Genomic DNA, 8,822 nt, shown 5'->3' on the forward strand with positions numbered 1-8,822 from the left:
CTGGCCCTTTAAGGCTGGCCCTTTAAGGCTGGCCCTTTAAGCTGGCCCTTTAAGGCTGGCCCTCTAAGGCTGGCCCTTTAAGCTGGCCCTTTAAGGTTGGCCCTTTAAGCTGGCCCTCTAAGGCTGGCCCTTTAAGCTGGCCCCTTAAGGCTGGCCCTCTAAGGCTGGCCCTTTAAGCTGGCCCTTTAAGGCTGGCCCTTTAAGCTGGCCCTTTAAGGCTGGCCATTCAAGCTGGCTATTTAAGGCTGGCCCTTTAAGGCTGGCCCTTTAAGCTGGCCCTTTAAGGCTGGCCCTTTAAGCTGGCCCTTTAAGGCTGGCCCTTTAAGGCTGGCCCTTTAAGGCTGGCCCTTTAAGCTGGCCCCTTAAGGCTGGCCCTTTAAGCTCGCCCTCTAAGGCTGGCCCTTTAAGCTGGCCCTCTAAGGCTGGCCCTGAAAGGCTGGCCCTTTAAGGCTTGCCCTTTAAGGCTGGCCCTTTAGGCTGGCCCTTTAAGCTGGCCCCTTAAGGCTGGCCCTCTAAGGCTGGCCCTTTAAGCTGGCCCTTTAAGGCTGGCCCTTTAAGCTGGCCCTTTAAGGCTGGCCCTTTAAGGCCGGCCCTTTAAGCTGGCCCTTTAAGGCTGGCCCTTTAAGCTGGCCCTTTAAGGCTGGCCCTCTAAGGCTGGCCCTTTAAGACTGGCCCTTTAAAGCTGGCCCCTTAAGGCTGGCCCTTTAAGCTGGCCTTCTAAGGCTGGCCCTTTAAGGCTGGCCCTTTAAGCTGGCCCTTTAAGGCTGGCCCTTTAAGCTGGCCCTTTAAAGCTGGCCCTCTAAGGCTGGCCCTTTAAGACTGGCCCTTTAAGGCTGGCCCTTTAAGGCTGGCCCTTTAAGCTGGCCCCTTAAGGCTGGCCCTTTAAGCTGGCCCTCTAAGGCTGGCCCTTTAAGCTGGCCCTCTAAGGCTGGCCCTTTAAGGCTGGCCCTTTAAGCTGGCCCCTTAAGGCTGGCCCTCTAAGCCTGGCCCTTTAAGCTGGCCCTTTAAGGCTGGCCCTTTAAGCTGGCCCTTTAAGGCTGGCCTTTTAAGGCCGGCCCTTTAAGCTGGCCCTTTAAGGCTGGGCCTTTAAGCTGGCCGTTTAAGGCTGGCCCTCTAAGGCTGGCCCTTTAAGACTGGCCCTTTAAAGCTTGCCCCTTAAGGCTGGCCCTTTAAGCTGGCCCTCTAAGGCTGGCCCTTTAAGCTGGCCCTCTAAGGCTGGCCCTTTAAGGCTGGCCCTTTAAGGCTTGCCCTTTAAGGCTGGCCCTTTAAGCTGGCCCTTTAAGGCTGGCCCCTTAAGCTGGCCCTTTAAGGCTGTCCCTTTAAGGCTGGCCCTTTAAGCTGGCCCTCTAAAGCTGGCCCTTTAAGGCTGGCCCTTTAAGGCTTGCCCTTTAAGGCTGGCCCTTTAAGCTGGCCCCTTAAGGCTGGCCCTTTAAGCTGGCCCCTTAAAGCTGGCCCTTTAAGCTGGCCCTCTAAGGCTGGCCCTTTAAGCTGGCCCTCTAAGACTGGCCCTTTAAGCTGGCCCTCTAAGGCTGGCCCTTTAAGGCTGGCCCTTTAAGGCTTGCCCTTTAAGGCTGGCCTTTTAAGCTGGCCCTTTAAGATGGCCCTTTAAGGCTGGCCCTTTAAGGCTGGCCCTTTAAGCTGGCCCTTTAAAGCTGGCCCTCTAAGGCTGGCCCTTTAAGACTGGCCCTTTAAGGCTGGCCCTTTAAGGCTGGCCCTTTAAGCTGGCCCCTTAAGGCTGGCCCTTTAAGCTGGCCCTCTAAGGCTGGCCCTTTAAGCTGGCCCTCTAAGGCTGGCCCTTTAAGGCTGGCCCTTTAAGGCTTGCCCTTTAAGGCTGGCCCTTTAAGCTGGCCCTTTAAGGCTGGCCCTTTAAGGCTGGCCCTTTAAGCTGGCCCTCTAAGGCTGGCCTTTTAAGGCTGGCCCTTTAAGGCTGGCCCTTTAAGCTGGCCCCTTAAGGCTGGCCCTCTAAGGCTGGCCCTTTGTGCTGGCCCTTTAAGGCTGGCCCTTTAAGCTGGCCCTTTAAGGCTGGCCCTTTAAGGCCGGCCCTTTAAGCTGGCCCTTTAAGGCTGGCCCTTTAAGCTGGCCCTTCAAGGCTGGCCCTCTAAGGCTGGCCCTTTAAGACTGGCCCTTTAAAGCTGGCCCCTTAAGGCTGGCCCTTTAAGCTGGCCCCTTAAGGCTGGCCCTCTAAGGCTGGCCCTTTAAGCTGGCCCTTTAAGGCTGGCCCTTTAAGCTGGCCCTCTAAGGCTGGCCCTTTAAGGCTGGCCCTTTAAGGCTGGCCCTTTAAGCTGGCCCCTTAAGGCTGGCCCTCTAAGGCTGGCTCTCTAAGGCTGGCTCTTTAAGCTGGCCCTTTAAGGCTGGCCCTTTAAGCTGGCCCTTTAAGGCTGGCCCTTTAAGCTGGCCCTTTAAGGCTGGCCCTTTAAGCTGGCCCTTTAAAGCTGGCCCTCTAAGGCTGGCCCTTTAAGACTGGCCCTTTAAGGCTGGCCCTTTAAGCTGGCCCCTTAAGGCTGGCCCTTTAAGGCTGGCCCTTTAAGGCTGGCCCTTTAAGCTGGCCCTTTAAGGCTGGCCCTCTAAGGCTGGCCCTTTAAGCTGGCCCTTTAAGGTTGGCCCTTTAAGCTGGCCCTCTAAGGCTGGCCCTTTAAGCTGGCCCCTTAAGGCTGGCCCTCTAAGGCTGGCCCTTTAAGCTGGCCCTTTAAGGCTGGCCCTTTAAGCTGGCCCTTTAAGGCTGGCCATTCAAGCTGGCTATTTAAGGCTGGCCCTTTAAGGCTGGCCCTTTAAGCTGGCCCTTTAAGGCTGGCCCTTTAAGCTGGCCCTTTAAGGCTGGCCCTTTAAGGCTGGCCCTTTAAGGCTGGCCCTTTAAGCTGGCCCCTTAAGGCTGGCCCTTTAAGCTCGCCCTCTAAGGCTGGCCCTTTAAGCTGGCCCTCTAAGGCTGGCCCTGAAAGGCTGGCCCTTTAAGGCTTGCCCTTTAAGGCTGGCCCTTTAGGCTGGCCCTTTAAGCTGGCCCCTTAAGGCTGGCCCTCTAAGGCTGGCCCTTTAAGCTGGCCCTTTAAGGCTGGCCCTTTAAGCTGGCCCTTTAAGGCTGGCCCTTTAAGGCCGGCCCTTTAAGCTGGCCCTTTAAGGCTGGCCCTTTAAGCTGGCCCTTTAAGGCTGGCCCTCTAAGGCTGGCCCTTTAAGACTGGCCCTTTAAAGCTGGCCCCTTAAGGCTGGCCCTTTAAGCTGGCCTTCTAAGGCTGGCCCTTTAAGGCTGGCCCTTTAAGCTGGCCCTTTAAGGCTGGCCCTTTAAGCTGGCCCTTTAAAGCTGGCCCTCTAAGGCTGGCCCTTTAAGACTGGCCCTTTAAGGCTGGCCCTTTAAGGCTGGCCCTTTAAGCTGGCCCCTTAAGGCTGGCCCTTTAAGCTGGCCCTCTAAGGCTGGCCCTTTAAGCTGGCCCTCTAAGGCTGGCCCTTTAAGGCTGGCCCTTTAAGCTGGCCCCTTAAGGCTGGCCCTCTAAGCCTGGCCCTTTAAGCTGGCCCTTTAAGGCTGGCCCTTTAAGCTGGCCCTTTAAGGCTGGCCTTTTAAGGCCGGCCCTTTAAGCTGGCCCTTTAAGGCTGGGCCTTTAAGCTGGCCGTTTAAGGCTGGCCCTCTAAGGCTGGCCCTTTAAGACTGGCCCTTTAAAGCTTGCCCCTTAAGGCTGGCCCTTTAAGCTGGCCCTCTAAGGCTGGCCCTTTAAGCTGGCCCTCTAAGGCTGGCCCTTTAAGGCTGGCCCTTTAAGGCTTGCCCTTTAAGGCTGGCCCTTTAAGCTGGCCCTTTAAGGCTGGCCCCTTAAGCTGGCCCTTTAAGGCTGTCCCTTTAAGGCTGGCCCTTTAAGCTGGCCCTCTAAAGCTGGCCCTTTAAGGCTGGCCCTTTAAGGCTTGCCCTTTAAGGCTGGCCCTTTAAGCTGGCCCCTTAAGGCTGGCCCTTTAAGCTGGCCCCTTAAAGCTGGCCCTTTAAGCTGGCCCTCTAAGGCTGGCCCTTTAAGCTGGCCCTCTAAGACTGGCCCTTTAAGCTGGCCCTCTAAGGCTGGCCCTTTAAGGCTGGCCCTTTAAGGCTTGCCCTTTAAGGCTGGCCTTTTAAGCTGGCCCTTTAAGATGGCCCTTTAAGGCTGGCCCTTTAAGGCTGGCCCTTTAAGCTGGCCCTTTAAAGCTGGCCCTCTAAGGCTGGCCCTTTAAGACTGGCCCTTTAAGGCTGGCCCTTTAAGGCTGGCCCTTTAAGCTGGCCCCTTAAGGCTGGCCCTTTAAGCTGGCCCTCTAAGGCTGGCCCTTTAAGCTGGCCCCCTAAGGCTGGCCCTTTAAGGCTGGCCCTTTAAGGCTTGCCCTTTAAGGCTGGCCCTTTAAGCTGGCCCTTTAAGGCTGGCCCTTTAAGGCTGGCCCTTTAAGCTGGCCCTCTAAGGCTGGCCTTTTAAGGCTGGCCCTTTAAGGCTGGCCCTTTAAGCTGGCCCCTTAAGGCTGGCCCTCTAAGGCTGGCCCTTTGTGCTGGCCCTTTAAGGCTGGCCCTTTAAGCTGGCCCTTTAAGGCTGGCCCTTTAAGGCCGGCCCTTTAAGCTGGCCCTTTAAGGCTGGCCCTTTAAGCTGGCCCTTCAAGGCTGGCCCTCTAAGGCTGGCCCTTTAAGACTGGCCCTTTAAAGCTGGCCCCTTAAGGCTGGCCCTTTAAGCTGGCCCCTTAAGGCTGGCCCTCTAAGGCTGGCCCTTTAAGCTGGCCCTTTAAGGCTGGCCCTTTAAGCTGGCCCTCTAAGGCTGGCCCTTTAAGGCTGGCCCTTTAAGGCTGGCCCTTTAAGCTGGCCCCTTAAGGCTGGCCCTCTAAGGCTGGCTCTCTAAGGCTGGCTCTTTAAGCTGGCCCTTTAAGGCTGGCCCTTTAAGCTGGCCCTTTAAGGCTGGCCCTTTAAGCTGGCCCTTTAAGGCTGGCCCTTTAAGCTGGCCCTTTAAAGCTGGCCCTCTAAGGCTGGCCCTTTAAGACTGGCCCTTTAAGGCTGGCCCTTTAAGGCTGGCCCTTTAAGCTGGCCCCTTAAGGCTGGCCCTTTAAGCTGGCCCTCTAAGGCTGGCCCTTTAAGCTGGCCCTCTAAGGCTGGCCCTTTAAGGCTGGCCCTTTAAGGCTGGCCCTTTAAGCTGGCCCCTTAAGGCTGGCCCTCTAAGGCTGGCCCTTTAAGCTGGCCCTTTAAGGCTGGCCCTTTAAGCTGGCCCTTTAAGGCTGGCCCTTTAAGGCCGGCCCTTTAAGCTGGCCCTTTAAGGCTGGCCCTTTAAGCTGGCCCTTTAAGGCTGGCCCTCTAAGGCTGGCCCTTTAAGACTGGCCCTTTAAAGCTTGCCCCTTAAGGCTGGCCCTTTAAGCTGGCCCTCTAAGGCTGGCCCTTTAAGCTGGCCCTTTAAGGCTGGCCCTTTAAGCTGGCCCTTTAAGGCTGGCCATCTAAGGCTGGCCCTTTAAGCTGGCCCTTAAAGCTGGCCCTTTAAGCTGGCCCTTTAAGATGGCCCTTTAAGTCTGGCCCTCTAAGGCTGGCCCTTTAAGGCTGGCCCTTTAAGCTGGCCCTTTAAGGCTGGCCCTTTTAGGCTGGCCCTTTAAGCTGGCCCTTTAAGGCTGGCCCTTTAAGCTGGCCCTTTAAGGCTGGCCCTCTAAGGCTGGCCCTTTAAGGCTGGCCCTTTAAGGCTGGCCCTTTAAGCTGGCCCCTTAAGGCTGGCCCTTTAAGCTGGCCCTCTAGGGCTGGCCCTTTAAGCTGGCCCTCTAAGGCTGGCCCTTTAAGCTGGCCCTTTAAGCTGGCCCTTTAAGCTGGCCCTTTAAGATGGCCCTTTAAGTCTGGCCCTCTAAGGCTGGCCCTTTAAGGCTGGCCCTTTAAGCTGGCCCTTTAAGGCTGGCCCTTTTAGGCTGGCCCTTTAAGCTGGCCCTTTAAGCTGGCCCCTTAAGGCTGGCCCTTTAAGGCTGGCCCTTTAAGCTGGCCATCTAAGGCTGGCCCTTTAAGGCTGGCCCTTTAAGGCTGGCCCTTTAAGGCTGGCCCTTTAAGCTGGCCCCCTTAAGGCTGGCCCTTTAAGGCTGGCCCTTTAAGCTGGCCCTTTAAGGCTGGCCCTTTTAGGCTGGCCCTTTAAGCTGGCCCTTTAAGGCTGGCCCTTTAAGCTGGCCCTTTAAGGCTGGCCCTCTAAGGCTGGCCCTTTAAGGCTGGCCCTTTAAGGCTGGCCCTTTAAGCTGGCCCCTTAAGGCTGGCCCTTTAAGCTGGCCCTCTAGGGCTGGCCCTTTAAGCTGGCCCTCTAAGGCTGGCCCTTTAAGCTGGCCCTTTAAGGCTGGCCCTTTAAGCTGGCCCTGTAAAGCTGGCCCTCTAGGGCTGGCCCTTTAAGGCTTGCCATCTAAGGCTGGCCCTTTAAGCTGGCCTTTTAAGGCTGGCCCTTTAAGCTGGCCCTTTAAGGCTGGCCCTTTAAGGCTGGCCCTCTAAGGCTGGCCCTTTAAGGCTGGCCCTTTAAGGCTGGCCCTTTAAGCTGGCCCCTTAAGGCTGGCCCTTTAAGCTGGCCCTCTAGGGCTGGCCCTTTAAGCTGGCCCTCTAAGGCTGGCCCTTTAAGCTGGCCCTTTAAGGCTGGCCCTTTAAGCTGGCCCTGTAAAGCTGGCCCTTTAAGCTGGCCCCTTAAGGCTGGCCCTTTAAGGCTGGCCCTTTAAGCTGGCCATCTAAGGCTGGACCTTTAAGGCTGGCCCTTTAAGGCTGGCCCTTTAAGGCTGGCCCTTTAAGCTGGCCCCTTAAGGCTGGCCCTTTAAGCTGGCCCTTTAAGGCTGGCCCTTTAAGCTGGCCCTTTAAGGCTGGCCCTTTAAGGCTGGCCCTTTAAGATGGCCCTTTAAGGCTGGCCCTTTAAGCTGGCCCTTTAAGGCTGGCCCTCTAAGGCTGGCTTAAGGCTGGCCCTTTAAGCTGGCCCCTTAAGGCTGGCCCTTTAAGCTGGCCCTCTAGGGCTGGCCCTTTAAGCTGGCCCTCTAAGGCTGGCCCTTTAAGCTGGCCCTTTAAGGCTGGCCCTTTAAGCTGGCCCTGTAAAGCTGGCCCTTTAAGCTGGCCCCTTAAGGCTGGCCCTTTAAGGCTGGCCCTTTAAGCTGGCCATCTAAGGCTGGCCCTTTAAGGCTGGCCCTTTAAGGCTGGCCCTTTAAGGCTGGCCCTTTAAGCTGGCTCCTTAAGGCTGGCCCTCTAAGGCTGGCCCTTTAAGCTGGCCCTTTAAGGCTGGCCCTTTAAGCTGGCCCTCTAAGGCTGGCCCTTTAAGGCTGGCCCTTCAAGGCTGGCCCTCTAAGGCTGGCCCTTTAAGACTGGCCCTTTAAAGCTGGCCCCTTAAGGCTGGCCCTTTAAGCTGGCCCCTTAAGGCTGGCCCTCTAAGGCTGGCCCTTTAAGCTGGCCCTTTAAGGCTGGCCCTTTAAGCTGGCCCTCTAAGGCTGGCCCTTTAAGGCTGGCCCTTTAAGGCTGGCCCTTTAAGCTGGCCCCTTAAGGCTGGCCCTCTAAGGCTGGCTCTCTAAGGCTGGCTCTTTAAGCTGGCCCTTTAAGGCTGGCCCTTTAAGCTGGCCCTTTAAGGCTGGCCCTTTAAGCTGGCCCTTTAAGGCTGGCCCTTTAAGCTGGCCCTTTAAAGCTGGCCCTCTAAGGCTGGCCCTTTAAGACTGGCCCTTTAAGGCTGGCCCTTTAAGGCTGGCCCTTTAAGCTGGCCCCTTAAGGCTGGCCCTTTAAGCTGGCCCTCTAAGGCTGGCCCTTTAAGCTGGCCCTCTAAGGCTGGCCCTTTAAGGCTGGCCCTTTAAGGCTGGCCCTTTAAGCTGGCCCCTTAAGGCTGGCCCTCTAAGGCTGGCCCTTTAAGCTGGCCCTTTAAGGCTGGCCCTTTAAGCTGGCCCTTTAAGGCTGGCCCTTTAAGGCCGGCCCTTTAAGCTGGCCCTTTAAGGCTGGCCCTTTAAGCTGGCCCTTTAAGGCTGGCCCTCTAAGGCTGGCCCTTTAAGACTGGCCCTTTAAAGCTTGCCCCTTAAGGCTGGCCCTTTAAGCTGGCCTTCTAAGGCTGGCCCTTTAAGCTGGCCCTTTAAGGCTGGCCCTTTAAGCTGGCCCTTTAAGGCTGGCCATCTAAGGCTGGCCCTTTAAGCTGGCCCTTAAAGCTGGCCCTTTAAGCTGGCCCTTTAAGATGGCCCTTTAAGTCTGGCCCTCTAAGGCTGGCCCTTTAAGGCTGGCCCTTTAAGCTGGCCCTTTAAGGCTGGCCCTTTTAGGCTGGCCCTTTAAGCTGGCCCTTTAAGGCTGGCCCTTTAAGCTGGCCCTTTAAGGCTGGCCCTCTAAGGCTGGCCCTTTAAGGCTGGCCCTTTAAGGCTGGCCCTTTAAGCTGGCCCCTTAAGGCTGGCCCTTTAAGCTGGCCCTCTAGGGCTGGCCCTTTAAGCTGGCCCTCTAAGGCTGGCCCTTTAAGCTGGCCCTTTAAGGCTGGCCCTTTAAGCTGGCCCTGTAAAGCTGGCCCTTTAAGCTGGCCCCTTAAGGCTGGCCCTTTAAGGCTGGCCCTTTAAGCTGGCCATCTAAGGCTGGCCCTTTAAGGCTGGCCCTTTAAGGCTGGCCCTTTAAGGCTGGCCCTTTAAGCTGGCCCCTTAAGGCTGGCCCTTTAAGCTGGCCCTTTAAGGCTGGCCCTTTAAGCTGGCCCTTTAAGGCTGGCCCTTTAAGCTGGCCCTGTAAGGCTGGCCCTTTAAGGCTGGCCCTTTAAGCTGGCCCTTTAAGGCTGGCCCTTTAAGCTGGCCCCTTAAGGCTGGCCCTTTAAGCTGGCCCTCTAGGGCTGGCCCTTTAAGCTGGCCCTCTAAGGCTGGCCCTTTAAGCTGGCACTTTAAGGCTGGCCCTTTAAGGCTTGCCATCTAAGGCTGGC

The sequence above is a fragment of the Doryrhamphus excisus genome, unplaced genomic scaffold (assembly GCF_037039965.1).
Source record: "Doryrhamphus excisus strain RoL-2023G ecotype Guam unplaced genomic scaffold, RoL_Dexc_Guam_v1.1 HiC_scaffold_28, whole genome shotgun sequence".
Classification (NCBI taxonomy): Eukaryota; Metazoa; Chordata; class Actinopteri; order Syngnathiformes; family Syngnathidae; genus Doryrhamphus; species Doryrhamphus excisus.